Source organism: Varroa jacobsoni, unplaced genomic scaffold (genome assembly GCF_002532875.2).
Source record: "Varroa jacobsoni isolate VJ856 unplaced genomic scaffold, vjacob_1.0 scaffold_1124, whole genome shotgun sequence".
Lineage (NCBI taxonomy): Eukaryota > Metazoa > Arthropoda > Arachnida > Mesostigmata > Varroidae > Varroa > Varroa jacobsoni.
The window spans coordinates 135,158-150,903 of record NW_019214026.1 but is presented as its reverse complement, the minus strand read 5'-3'; the positions used below and the strand labels follow the sequence as shown (position 1 = coordinate 150,903).

At 39.0% G+C, this 15,746-nt stretch overlaps 1 long non-coding RNA gene across 1 annotated transcript; it reads right to left on the bottom strand.

Moving 5' to 3' along the window:
• Nucleotides 1–8,731: 8,731 nt before the first annotated feature.
• On the bottom strand, nt 8,732–11,357 carry LOC147752625 (uncharacterized). Its single transcript, XR_015313579.1, has 3 exons — nt 10,989–11,357; nt 10,008–10,114; nt 8,732–9,026 (listed from the first exon to the last, which is right to left on the bottom strand). It is a non-coding gene; the product is annotated as an uncharacterized LOC147752625 (long non-coding RNA).
• Nucleotides 11,358–15,746: the final 4,389 nt, after the last annotated feature.

The following is a 15,746-nucleotide window of genomic DNA, read 5'->3' as shown; positions in this document are numbered from 1 at the left end:
TCTTCCACTACCTTACACTTAGGTCCAACACGTATGGAAACAAAGGTCACTCGTTGTTCGCCTGATTTAGGAAGCAAGAGTGGGAGAGCAGGACAAGGAGAGTATGTTCACTATCTGTTATTGTTCCTGCTTTTAAGAGGGTTGCCATAGCAACGTTAGCGACCGGAGGATCCTCTGCCGGATTAAATGGGTACTTTGCCGCTTCAAACACTTCCCTGTTGTGACAATGGCGGGCCTTGGTTAGTGAGTGAACGGAGACAAAGCATATGTTTCTTATGGAATGTATTCTATTCGAAAATCCTAGAGCATCTATTTTACGTATCGAAGAATACACATGCAATGTAGCCAGAGGATAAAAGGATATCAGCAGAGTCTCGGTTACGATAATTTGAAAGGAACGATCCTGAAAGATGCATTCTTACATCCAGAATGATAAAAGGCGCTAGCCTAGGAGTATGGAAAGGAATTTTAGATTCTTTGAGCCAAGGTGTAGTATATATATATATATACTGAACTCGATCTTTAAAATTACGACTTGGCAAAACGTTTTTATAGTAGGGAATCATTGGATTAGATTGGATAAACACTGTGAAATAGCCGCTTTGTATACATTATATGTTTAATAGCAAATGTGTTTTAAACTACCTGATGCGCTTCGTTTAGCGGGTTATACAAGACTAAAATCAAATTAAAGATAATTAAAAAAAAAAATGCAAAACTACTTTGATTTGAAATACTGTATGTTGTATGTGTGATACCGGTCATGTAGAGCTAGCACATAAAAGTTTCGTTGTTATTTCACCGACGATCTCCAGTAAGTGCTTGTGGCAATGCTACAGAGTTAATCGGTAGAAGTTCACTAGGACCTCTCTGTGAAGCTAACTGGTGCGCACAAGAATATCCATACGCCCCTTATTTCAAATATGACATATAGATGCTGTCGGGTTTAGGTTTTGTATATGTTTATGTTAGCTTCAAAGTTCACTCGCCGACCGGGCTAGGTTATAGGTCAGCAATGGAAGTGCAATAAATGAGCTTCAGATAGACAGACTTTACATTTGCGTTCGTCTCTCTATTGTATTATCTCTCAATATAATTAATATTTATCTTTACATACATCAAGTATGCGAGACTTTATAGCTGTGCTTGAGATTTTTGGAAATTAATTAAATGCTTTTTTGAGAACAATTTCTCTCGCTAGAGGGTGTAGTGTGAGTAAGTTGCCCCTATTGGAGCGGTATATTCGACCAGTATTGCGCATTTCTGGGAGGCCATCATTAAAGAATTGTGCATTTCCGCTCCGTAAAATGCTCTACAAAGTCGAACGAAACCAGAATAGCGGTAAAAATCAATTTTTCATGTTATTGTGTTTGAAGGATGCATTGGTGATTTTTGAAAAAATTATTGAGAATTTTTAAAACATATTGATGCCGATTTTGTGTAACGGATGAAATGCGATCGGAGACTACAAAGTACTAGTAATAGATTTTGTAAATGCGAAAATGTGCCCACGCGATGACTGGGTACCTATAGACACAACAATTAGATGATGCCAATACAATAGGATATGTCTAAAAGTTAGAGCTTGTGCCAGATTACCTGTGACGGTGCAGCAGTACTTCGGTTACTTTCTGAGTGAAATAATCAGCCGGTAACAGGCTTTTGTACACTGCGTCAACCTAATGGGCATAGGCTCAATTCAAGCTGAAGGCCAAAGCGAATTTTTTTTTAGAACAAAGAGAATCGCTTGACTTCTTATCTCAGTGGTTATGGCCGAAGCGACCATAATTCCTAGTGAAAAACTCAGGCATAAAGCAACACTTAGATGACAGTGGCTGGCGGCAACTATGGCGGCCATGACAACAGCCATAACTGTCTCACGTCTATTAGTCCATGAAAAACACAGGCATCGTGGGGCCACATATCACTAATGAATCAGGCTATACAGTTAAGAACTGATGGAAAAGTGACATGGCATAGGGTAGTTTACAGCGGGGCAGACATTCGGTAATATAAGCCTGCTTTTGCGAACCGAATGCGAAGGATTGAAGTGAGCCTTTAGATGACCTCAGAATATGAATCCCGTGGTTCAGATCCTGGGTGTTCAAATATACAAAACGATTAAAAACTTTAACTTGTTTACATACTAATCTTAGATACATGTGAGGTGATCTATATTGGAAAGAGGGCGTAAATATACTTCGTATCGTAACAAACATGACCGGTCTACAAGGCAATGCTTGACGGCGGTGCCGGACTTGCGTTTGAAATATTGGCCTAGAACCTTAGCTAGGTGAAATCTGAGCGAATGGTACCCTATAAAAATATTTAGATATAATTTAGCTCTATACTGATGCTTTCGAAGTGGGTCAAATAAGAAAAAAAAACATTCTATTAGAGAAGCGATATCAGAATAACCGTATCAAGGTAATCTCGAAATAGCTGAGACAATGTGGTAGATTGACCCGATTAGAGCGATAGGGTTGCTGCAAACGGACAGCTACAAACACGCCGCCAGATTAGTGGACAACTATAATTACTGATAAGGTTTCGATAACGCGCTGATATTAGGATAAGCTGATGAACATACTATGTAGCAAATAGCAGGATTGTTTTGACATTCCAACTATATTATAATAAGATTACTGCTAGTTATGTCGCACGTAGCTGATCGCTAGAAAAGGGTCTAAGCAGCAGGATCACTGGAATAAGATAATAGGTTGATTAGATCCCGTGATAGCTTCGTGGGTAACGTATTTGCCTGCTAATCTTAGGGACACGTTATGGTCTACGTTAGAACTCGGGCTTTGTGCTGAAAGCTAGGCCTCACGATGATACCGGGCTCAAAAACTTCAAACGTGTGGCTTGACTAGATCAGGGAAATAAAAATCACTGTAACCGTATTACCGCAACAGTATGTTAGGTTGGGCGTAAGCTAAATTAAATCTGTTCGTATTGACACAGGCTGATAAAATAAACACAATAAGATACCACGATTGTCAGAACATTTTCAATCAATCAAAGGATTCTAACTATATAGATTAAGCACGGTAGCTGTAGCGAGATACCTGTGAGTGCCAAATAAGGCTGAGCATGACATCAGGTAACAACGAAATGAGCGCAGGACGGATAGTTTGATCGTGCCATCCTTTACTTACTCAACTTCAAAATCATCGGCAATTGCTTCTTTGATCTCGCTTATAAAACTATGCAAACAAACTTGTCAGCTACAAACAGAATTTCTGATACTCATGTCACATGTTTTTTGCTTACCTTTGAATGAAGCTTGATTAAGGATAATCTCGATTGTTTTTTTCGAATTTTGAGGAACAAAAGTTTTTTAGCAGAATATAATCTGGCTGACAGTTTAAACTGTGAACGGCTTTGCTTTGCCATTTCATACCTAGAATTTCCGGGCAATATTATCAATCGATATATATTCTAATATTGTCCTCCTTGGTGGAATATGTTTACCTTACCAATTATTTCGAATTAAAAGTTTTTTTTTTATTTTGTGAGATTAATGCGATTGTTACCAAGAGGATACGTTAAACAAAAATTAGAAAACGTTATTTATGTTTAATAATAATAATAATATGTTTAATAAAGTTAGTAACACAGTATGTGAAAAGGCCTATTATTAAAAAACAAAATTTAGGCTCTGATGATGGCCAGTTGAAGTCGAATCGATAGATTAATCAACTGGAACGCCTATAAGGTGTCAGCAAGCATCGATACGCTTAACAGGTGCTTAGATAGCCGTCAATTGCAGCTGACTTGTAGGTTAGAAATTTTATCATTAGTTGATCGTTGTGGTTCGAAACTAGCAGTAATCAGCTAGCACTAAATAAAGCTATACGAATATGTCATAGAAGTGAAAGTAAAAAAAAAAAAGTATGTAAGGTCGGCAGAGCCTAATATACGGACTTGGCTCATATATACATCAAGAGAAGCTGATTGTAGTGTACATTTTTTATCTGATTACACACGTGTGTAGAAGATGGCCTGCTTTGTGTAATAGCAGGAGTGACAAAACTCACGCAAATTTTACTAGCAGGCCATAGGCAGTCTCCCATTTAGATTGTGACTGGATCCGCCATCGTTCATTTTCAATGATTTATTGACTGTACCTATTAATATAACGATAATCCATGCTTTTTTTAGGTGAATTTTTATATTAGTGTAGGTCAGTTGCGAATCAGATCGCTAACTTGGCAAAAGGCCGTCACATTTTGTAACCAGGTCTTTATGCCACTATCTTTTTTTTAACAAGAATTACCTCGAAAACGCTTATGCGCACCCGAAAACCGAGTAGTATCACGCAACAAGTATCTCAAATTTACTGCACAGGTAAATGCTTTGAATCGTTATACCTGATACTTTGCCGTTAAGTGGTCCTTCAAATGGCTATCCTTGGAACGAAACGGACTATATCTGTCGTAAACGTAAAGTTTGGTAAATACCGTACCATCACAAAGATTCAATGTAGCTACAACGGGGTTTAGGTTAACAAGCTTTATTCGACTTAGTTCGGTATATACTACGCGTTGAATAATAATTGAACAATAAAACCTGAAAGCACCGTTTGCGAGGGTTTCGTTGCAGACAAAACATCAAACGGCTACCCCAGCTTAGGCTGCCTATGTTTTGGTACGTTTAACCTCAACGCACGACGAGAGCGGGTCAGCATGTCACCGTTGATATCGTGAGATGCAAAAAAGCTTGACTGACATTCTTGGTAAATTCCGTAAGGCATTGCGAGACTGCGAACTGAGCTGGATATTATCGCTAAAAACAATGAGCCCTGTACTATTATTTAGACTTGAGTCGTGAGCTTGAAATTCCCCTAGAGTGGATAAATGTACTTAGCGATAGAATCTGTTCGTAAAGATAATTGGTTGAAATTATCGTTTCCATGAATTAACATCAACTAAATAGTGGTGTCGATTTTAATACATTGCATCTTGAGTCGATAAGGGGTAATTTCCTCCGAATCGTTTTACTTATATCTAAATATTAAGTTCAAGTACTCGGCACTTTTTTCGCTTGTTTCAAGTGACGTTTTAGCCCTCTGCGCGGTCATGTAGCGTTCTTGATGAAGGCTGTTATCCTCATACGAGAAATACTTTCCCTACGACTGTGAAACTCATTCGAGATCAGGCGCCTCCTTCCTTTAAACGATCTACAAAAATATGTGTGCGTCAATACCTTAAAGGAATGGCAAGCCCTTTAGTCGCCGATTCAGAACCCATCATGTGGCCAACGCGCCATGGAGCTCGGCGGCCGACCTAGTTAGCTCCTTAAGCTTCATAAATCACTTTTCGGAGATGTTTGGGTCATGATCCGTGGTTTTTAGCCGCAGCATGGAAAGAAGGGATCTCCATACAACAAGACTTTACAGTGCGAGAATCTAACCCAAGTTCTGAGAGCCTCTATGTATGTTTCGAGTTTTACGTTCTGTATCGACGTTAGGCCTTTCATCAGACGGCTCTTCCAGCACGAAAAGAAGTCTGTCTATGCCCGGATTCAAATCTAGACCGCAACGTAGCTCTAAGATTAGCGGGCAAATACTCATTAAGCAATCTCGAGGACGTCTTCAATTCACGATTTGTTGATTTCAAAAATAAGCTTCGACTTGACGCTCAACGACAAGGTTATGCTTACGCTGACCCATATGGGTGTTTCTCCGAATGCGCTTACCCTTCGTGTCGCGATACTACAGGGCTGTAAAATAACTATTGACATCTCCCGCCTTTAACGCAAACAGTTGGCTTAGCTTAGGAAAGTAACTGGTACTGATACTTCATACCGCCAGATGATCTTTTGCCTGTCTTAATCGGTTTTCCTATCTAGGGTTGCTCTTCTTCGCAAACAGCAAACGCAATTTTTGAAGAAATATCTTTATTGTTTTTATAAAAACCAGTTCTATTTCTGGAGTTCTAGAGCAGTGGCCTTATTTTTAAACAAGCACTTATTATTGCAAGTCAATTAACAACAACTTACAGTAATAGATCAAATATAAAGAAAATTTATATTTTTCCTTTAGAAATAGAAATTTTCCAATTGCCGGAGACCTCGCAGCATCCGCATAGAGTTAAAACTCTACACCTTTATTTGATATCAAGCCAAGCTCAATGTGCTAACAAAATACTAAAATAAATCTTAGATGCGGAAAGTAATAAAAAATATGTTATTTTATAATACATTTTTTCTTACTTTTTTTTTTTAGCTATTTGTCTGTTGATACCACAGCAAATGCTCGAAACGGTGATTTAAGTGCAATACAGGCCTGATACAAATCAGAAAGAGTAGGACACGTTTTTGAAGATTGCGACAGAACAGAACAACTATTTTCGCGATCATTTCTACCAACTAGAGCTCAGGCTGCGAGATCAAATGCCCTTGATGTTGCCATGGGTGCCTATTCAAACACGAGAACTCAGCACTATTCAACTAGACTAAAGAAGCCCGTTAAAACAAATGAAGACTTTCGTCTTCAAATTAATGTCGGCCTTTCGGAATTGTTATTAAACATAATAACTTCCCTTAAGGCAATGTTTGTCTTCCAAAAATACCCGATCCTTAAAGATACGTATCACACTTCTTTTCGCCATTGTATTATTAATGTATTAAAAATATGTATTATTATTAATGGTCGCTATTTTAGGCACTTGAGGCAATATCCACTGATAACCGTACAACAAAATTGACTCGATCTCGAATTAAGCGAAAATGTACGATTGCATCCAAAAGATATTTTGTTATCACTTTGGGCGTTTAAAATAAAACAGTATCAGACAGATGCTTCTCAACCTTTAATTTTCAATTAAAAAAATCGAGCGTAACGAGTTAAAATTCTTTATTATTTGACTTGTTATTATTAGCTCTTTATAATCAACGAGCCTTAAATAGGTATTCAAATTTAAAGTTTTTAAATTTAATTTAGATGCAAACGTATCTACGTTTCGAGATTCATGGCCGGTGTCGCCGTTAGGTATTCCATCAGACAGCTGACTTGCAGCACAAAACGAAGTCTGTTTATGCCCGAGTTCGAACTTAAACCGCAACGTTTCTCTCAGATTAGCAGGCAAATACGTTACCCTTTCAAGCTATCATGGCGACCTCTCTTGCGCGCGTAAGCCCCACTTACTTTACCTAGTCAACTAAAACAGTTGTTTTCTGCGAATAGCGTCCTTTCTAAAGCTGTTTCTGTTATGTTACCTCCTTCACAAATAACCTAGAGCTTTGGTGGTAAAGTAAGTGCTTGCTTTCGCGGGTCCTTCAAGAAAAATATGTTGTTTATGCAGCTATATAACCCTCTAAAGCATTAACTTCGAATTTTAGGACATCCTAAGTGTATAAAAGCGGTAACAACATGATATAATATGTACATACCTACCACACAGATTTTACCAACATTTTTAACCTTTTTTTAGACGTATCTGTTTAACAGAAAAACATTGGCAATGGCCTTTGTCGAAGTTGTAAAGGCTGTTACGGGTCGCATGAACTAGTCACGGATCACAGGCTTTCCTAAAGGATATGCGTCAGCTTCGAACTGTGCATTTAATAAAAAATGACATTGACTTTACTGCATGTATATGGAGCAACCTGGAGCAAATTCTGCAGGGGTAAAAGTCAAAGGAAAAACATTGACGCGAACTTGTGAGTTTATTTCGTTAACGTGCCTGTATGAGATTTCGTCGCCTTTAGCCCTTCGTAAATTCTAGTGTACAGGCAAACTGTATTGACAAAAATGCACAACTGTATTTCAGCCTGATTGCTAACTTGAGTTTTGTCGCGGCAAACCGAACGCGAGAGAAACCCATAATGCCACAGGGTTCGATTGTTCTTTTGAAATCTTGCTTCTGTCGGTCAATCCGTTCTGATATTGACACTGTTTTGTAATGTAATGCTTTAAGGCCCAAAGTGTACATATTTTTGGTTTGTGATTTGAGGAAAACGGTGAAAGAACAAGTTCTCTTCCTAAAAACGGAGACTAACGGTAGGCTTGTTTACCGTTAGCCTTCCTTGTGGACCAACTATGAGACAAATCGATATTATCTCAAATGGTAATTGTTCAATGACGCCAACGGCGTCTCAGAAACGACTTTACGTAGTGCCTATAAAGTCTCTTCTCCTTTCTTGCTTGGTTAGTAAGTCGATTGTTCATATTGCCAAACAGGGTGGGGCTGTTTAATGTATATTTATACAAGCATTAATTACAATGGCACCACTTTGGCGTCCCATTGGATTTTTGTAATAAACTGCTGGTTTCTACTTGTGATAAAATTATAGTCATTCAATCGAAAACTGTATTCTGTAAACAATGTTGTTTATTTTTTGTTTTATTCATGCTAAACAGTTCTCTGCCGAGGCTCGCCAGTGATTTGCCGGCAGAAGGAATTTCCCTATTTTCAATCATAAACAGTTGGCATAGCTATATAGTGAATATTAGCTATACTAGGAGTTTAGTAGGAGTATCTCAGAAACTGTGTACTTATAGTTTGCAATACTTCAATAGAATCGATAGCGAGATACGCTGCGTCACATATCGTCCTTTCGAACGCATGAAGGCGATCGAACCTAGTATTAGGGCTGAAGTCAAAACTCGAATGTTTTCTTTTTACCTGATTCGGTCTATTACTGAAACGTAGCGATAGGATTATGCCTAATGACCATTAAGTGTGCTATCGATTGTTGTGCCGCTTATCCATGGGACTGTTCAAGAAGTCAAGATACTAACAGGGCTGACCGTTCTCTCTTGAGGCCTTATCCGTAATCATAAATGCAAGTATAAACATTAGTTTGGGCCTCAGTTTATTGACTATTGCCGCTGAAATAGCTCTTTTCGTGTTTGACATCGTTTTCTTACTTGATTCTTCCCTTGTGGGCCGGCACAGGTTAATTCATCATACCTCGTCCACGGCGACGGTGTCCACCAGATGCGAATTGTGCCTTGTGTATACCACACTGTCTTTATCCGTTCTCTACTTCATTTTTAGTTTTCGGCATTTTCGTTGAAACTTCATAACATGTATTTTAAAAAATTTACGTATGTTTTAGATTTCATAAGATATCACAATTGCATTTATTAAAAACATGAACTAAAATAGAATTCATTATCTATATGCAGCGATGGCAACAAACCAGTGTTCTTGAATAGTAGCTTGAGTGAAGCTTGCCCAAAGAGCAGACGATGAATACGACATTGTGGGTCAAATATATACACAGGGAGAAGGCAAAAATGAAGAGTTTAGAATTTAATGTTTATTTTATTTTTATCAAAAGACAACATCTGTCTTTAAACCGGTAGTCCTCTCAACCGACCTTAAAAGATTCGACAACCAGAAAGGCTATATACAGGAGTGTCGTGCCGTGGCGTGTTACTATGTTGTAGGATGCTGTATTGCCAGAACGGACCAGGAAATATTAATAATGACTTACTTTTCTTACATGTTTATGTTATCTATATTTAAAAAGTTAAATAAAAATAAAAAAGAAATAAAACTAAAATATACATATAATATAAAAGCATTTAAAAATAAAAAGTAATAAAAAAAAGAAGCCTAAAAAAAGAAATATATATATATATATATATATATATATATAAATTCTATTCACAGAATAAACGGAGGCAAGTTGAGTCAGGCAATTAAAAAGGTATGTCTCTAAAAACAGTTTCCCTAATTTCTCAGAGTGTCGAGTGTAATTATCTTATAATAAAGAAAAGCCTTATGTAGAAGATACGAAGGTAAGCAAAGAAAAATACTGAGTTCTTGAAAAAGTAGATAATTTCACATGGAAATCCGACAAAGCGCTGCACCGAACACTATAACGAGGTCCAAAGTGAATCTCTAGACGCTGAATTAAGAATGATACAGTGCCGCAGAAGATTGGAAGGTGACCTTGAAACTACTACTTCAAACAAATTGTTGAAATTTACTTGCTCAATGTGCAAAGAGCTCATCAACAGAGAGAAGGAAGAAAACAGGTGTGAAACGTACCATTTGAAGCGATTGAGTTTACTTCCACTGCCCAGTTTACTTCGAAATCTTCGCCGATCTGAGGAATCATTCTAAAACGAGTTCTGTTTTATCGTTCCAGTGTAATCCTTCAAACAACGAAGACAAAGAGGTGGATAAGGAGGTTATTGGCGAAAGGTTGGGCGCATCGCCGCTGATAGATGTTCACCGCAAACGATTCCACTTGAAGGATACAAGCTTAGAAAATAGATGAAAACTCTTAAGCAGGAAAAGGACGAGACGAATATCTCAGTGGAACAGTTCATGAAAATGAGTGATCTATCAGTGAAACAGAAGGACCCCAAAAAATGTCCCTGGCATTTTGCAAAGAAACCGTTCCGAGAGTCGCATTCAACTCTCTGTCGACAACAAAATCAGCCAGAAGCGAAGCTTGGGCTATGATTCAACTGTATTTTAGATTTAAGGGGCCTAGGACAGGAAAAGCAATAAGGAATATCATACGAAAAGCTAACAGTTCTGGTAGTCAACTGCAGCGCCTCTATCGAAGCTGTCCCCCAAATGGCTTATTCCATGACCAGCGAGTGGCAGTCAGCATAGCTCTGTAGCCGTCCGTGCCCGATTCACTTCAGATCATCATAGATAGCAGTATTTAAACCCTCCACAGTACTTAACAACAACTAAGTGCCTAGTTCCTTGCAAAAGACAATATTTTGCGGTGTCATGACTTACCAAAAATAGCGCAAGTGAATTAAATAAACATAGGTCTTCGCTCAGAAAAGATCTCGCAAGGGCCGACAGTAGGGCTACTGCTCTATCATCTGAAGCAGCCGGCTGCAACGTTATCTTAGCCGAAAAAAACCATGTGCTTAATATTGGCCTACTTCTCGTTAATGGAGTTAATTTAGCTACTGTGAATCGCATAAAGAAGCTAACAGAGGAGCTACGGAAACTTATAGGCCCATTTAACCCCACATAAACTACGAAGCATTTCAAAGACCTTACGTTTAAAAAGAACATCTTGCTCAACTTATGTGCTGCATATGGCTTTACACAGTTCGTGACCGAACTAATCCACTATGACCAAAAAACGGGTAGGGATGACTTAATTAGAAACAAAGGTTCAATCCGATCTCTTAAGATCGGAGATCATGTAGAACCCGGTCTCGCTGGTGATTTTGCTGAGAATCGTTGTTTAGCTTAGACTACGAAAAGGAGAACTTTACCACAAGAAAATTACTTCCAGATTAAACAGATCGGTTTTTGAAGAATGTATGAATTTAAATGAAATGCACAATCAACTGGTAGCATATAACTCGTGATTTAGTAGTTCTAACTCGTCATCATCCGCTAACAAAACCGTTACTTTCACCTCATGTATATATATATATATATATATTTTAAAAACCCAGTATTGTTTAAAACTAAAAATAAATCGTTTTGTATGTACCGTTCTCAAAACGTATAATATTGAACAATTTACAGTCTCTGACAATGATATTAGTACTTACACTGTAAAGAATAGCGGAATCAGCCTCTTTTATAAGATGACAATGAATTTCTTAAAGGCAACATAATGTTTTTGGGGTATTTTCGCTTGTGGCATTTGAAATTACAGTTTCAATGTGAACAAGGCCTCTTTTTAAACTTACGGTCAGGGATTCGCCTCCGTCAAAAGTCTAACCTGAGCGGGTTTTGGTGGACCAATCTGACGTTCCTTCTAACAGATCTGTGAAACGGCACGCCAACGCTGTAAGCAGCTGTTAACTTTAATACTATTGTATTTCCTTAATTCCTTATTTTTTATTTGTGCCTTAGTTTGCGAATTATTAATATTTGATGTTAATTTTGACCAACGCTAAGATTTGAACCAGCGTAGCAGCATAAGGCAAAAACAAATATGCAATCATTATTCCTCAGAAGGAAGTTGCCGAGGCTATGAATAGGCAACCCATTACGAAGGAACACAAAAAAGACGTTCGAAAGTCAACGGAATTCGACAACGAAATCAAAGGAGTCCACCTGCAACCCCAGAAAGACCTCTCTATGTCCATCCACATAGCATCTGGCACATATAAGTAAGGTAAAGGCTAGCGAAACGCCAGATGGCCTGCTTCCAAAAGGACCCTTTTTCTAGATAATAGAGACCCTTCTCTCTCTCTCTCTCTCTCTCTCTCTCTCCCTGTGGCGTGCAAGATTCTGGAACGTACCGTAATTCTAGTTATATACGAAAATGCCAATGCACAGAGACTGATATGGGACACGTAGTTCGCCTATGGACTAGGATAAACTACAACAATTCAGCTATTGAACACTCAAGGCCACTAGTCAACATGGTGCGCAGAGTCCTTTTGTGCTTTGATGCTACGTATTTGGTTTTAAATCTGCCGCTGAATTTGTCGCCGACCATTCTGCCGCGTTAAGGAGTCGGAAATCATTTGGAGGATTGATTCGAAGCACCCGTCATGCCAAATATTTTAAGGGTGCTAATGTAACGTCGTTAAGCCACTGCACTGGGCTTTCTAATGTAGGAATTGCACACAAGGCTCTTAGCGTACAGACTGCTACCGTCAGTCTCGGTAAAAATGCATGCAGACGATTGAAGAGTGTAACTAGTTTACAAAAATAATTTGTTATGCAACAAGCTTTGATAGATTTATATAAATGGATTGAAGGACTAGACCTAAAATCATCTCCTGATATACGTGCCGTTTTTTATTTTGGGCATGGGAATATGGAACAAGGTTACGTTACGCAAATCTTCATACCTGAAATACAATTAAAGATTTATATTTTTTTTTAAATAAAGAAAACATTTAAAACATCCAACGGACGTAGTGCTCCTCGCGACACAACCTTTTAAGTGAACTCTTCGATTCGTAAGCTAAGCTGTGTTCTATATATGTTGAATCAATTATGATTTATGCAGCACCATTATACGGCCTGGGCCTAACCAAAGGCAAGGAGCTTCCAAAAATAGTTTTACATATGTCTTAAAGACGGTAACCTATAATTAAGAAATTAATCAAGTTAACGCTTATGCCCTAAAGTATTGAAAACTTTGCGTTTAAAATAATGGAGAAAACAAAATCGTAACTTATACAAAAGACGTTGGATATTACATAAACAACAAGGGCTAAAAATATTTTAGCAATAACACAATGCATGGACAATCCTGTTTGATGAAGGCTATTATGTATACTGGGCAAATGAATATCCTGCGTAAGTATTATCTTGCAAAGTTATATTGAACCTTTTTATGATTATACAATTTAACCGACTCCAGAATTCAGCTTGACGTTTTGGCATTTATAGAGAAGTTATAATATAGGCTAAAACTATTTCAATCTCAAGATAAGTAAAGGTTTAAATTATTTTTGTGGCCCCTTTGAGGGAACGAGTGTGTCTGACCCACATAATATATAGTTCTCCGCTCAAATTCATACCGCTAACATAAAATGCAGCCATATGGAGCTATTTGCTAAATGATGGTAATACCAGTGTTACCTGTAGCTACCTTTTTTACGGATTAGAAATGTCACCAAGTTCATGACAAAACTAGGAAACAAAAATATAAGACAGTCGCTTTTGATTTTACACTATGTATATATATATATATTGCCATAAATAATATAGCTCCTAATTGCGAACCCTGGACTCCATATAGCCTGTTCTACAGATACCTCAACCGCATTTACCTTTAAAGCATGAAGTACTTAACGTTTGCAAAACGCATCGTTACGTTTGAACGCGCTGTTGGGATATGTTTTTAGATATGGCCGTATTTAATTTCTAATTATAGTCAGTTATCGACCGCGGGGTGTGGCAACTTGACAGCGGTGCGGGATGACTCGGCTTACAACGGCAAAGAGCGACTGCAACTTCTTGGGTTGCTCAGTTGATCCTTACAAGTACCCTCCTCGTATTGCCTGCTACGCACGCAGGTACTCTACAACGGGAAGGAGTCAGGGACATACTATGACGATGGGCTGAAGTACATAGGCGTGAGAACTTCCTGACGACCTGAAGGACCCGAAGATCTATCACGACAACGTACAGCCGCTGAGTAGATGTTTCAATAGGGACACAAGGCCACTAGTACAGTAAACTCTGAAGACCGTAGCCGTACGGGCCACACGCGGATGCTCCGTGACACAGCATGGCTACCAGCAAGAGCGAACTCTCTTTCCATCCTTTGCTTCGACGCCGGTGACAAAGGAGAACCACGACCCTACGCTGCTACCAGTACTAATCATTGCCCCGAAGGTGCCTGCTTTCTGCGGCAATCTAATTTTCAAACGATCTTTTTCTTAAGATGATCTGACCAGTCGCTGCCGCGTTTCCGGCCTCAATGTCGGCCAGCTAGTTGATTCCCATGTGCTTTTATTCTATTGCTTCGACAAGAGCTGAATGGGTGTGGGCTTAAAATGGGAAGGGTTAAGTCGTAAATAAGGCTCTTATGCCTCAATTGCGTCTGAACTAGCAACTCCGTATTGTGTGTTCTTGACTGTAGCTGAATAGATGCTTCAAGTACTCCAGTGGTCGTTTCCGTTATTGGAAAGCTAGTCGTTGTAACGCAGCGGTTGAACAAAAAGGTGATTTTTTGTCGGATTCACGCTGTCGATTTGCGCTTGCGCAGCTCAGCTCAGGAAAAGTTCAGTGTAAAAATCTAAGCAGTTAGGCGAGTAAGGCCTTAGTGGGTCCTTAGAATGAATCTTGACTATTACAAACATTTTTTTTGTTTAAAGTATGAGGCACAAGCCAGGAAAAATGTTGCGTGTAATTTATTTTTTCTTCTAGGACAAAGGAAATCAAGAAATATAATTGTATGTAATGCTCGATTTCACGAAGACTGTACGCATATCTATCTTGATAACTTTACGGATCAGACATGCTTATTTATTGCCTTCGGCTGGCGAGTATTTTTAGACTGATCTTATTGAAATGCTTAGTTGCTTGTTCCCATCGCGGCACATTTCGGGCATGTTACCAATATAGCTCTATCTCAGATAAGCAGATAGCAACTACGAGACTGCTAGTACTAATAGTGGATGGACGCTTGTGCGAAATTCGCTCTGTGCTCCCATCGGCGCCCCCCTGCCTTCGCGACTTTACTAGGAAACGTTGTACGTGATTAGCTGTTACTTGGGTACATCATCTTGAACGCGTATCATACATGTAACTACTTTTTAAGCCACTCATACGTAGTGCTATATCTAATTAAGCTTATTAAAAGAAGTTATCTTGCCATCTGGCAAATGGATTTCGGTGTGCCGACATATGCTTTATGCGCAATTCGGTAAACAAAATCTTTGAGGAGGCATCAAGTAGCGATAGAGAGTTCATTAGTTAAGTACTGCTGAATTCCTTTGATCCGTCAATGTTGCACGTTAAACGCGGGTCGCGTACCAGAAAGACTTATAGTAGCTTACATGTGCATATATGCTCCAGCCTCGCTTTCTTTTTCGTCTTTTTGTCGGCTATGTATCTCGACCCAGCATGTGGTGTACCAAAATCTCACAGATGGGCAACCATACGCATATTTGACTCGGCCCAAAAAGGTTGCATCTGAGATTAGCCCTGTTCGTAATTTAGAGGAGCATTTTTTCACAGCTCTCATAATACTGAAGGCGGCTGCAAAGACGTAAGTCGGCTCCTACTGGAATGAAACAATGGGCTCGCAAACGTGCGACTCCTGGGGCCGTTTTCCCCTTGCGTCCCAATCCGGCTTTGCGGGCTCCCAACCGTAACCTCGTTAACGCG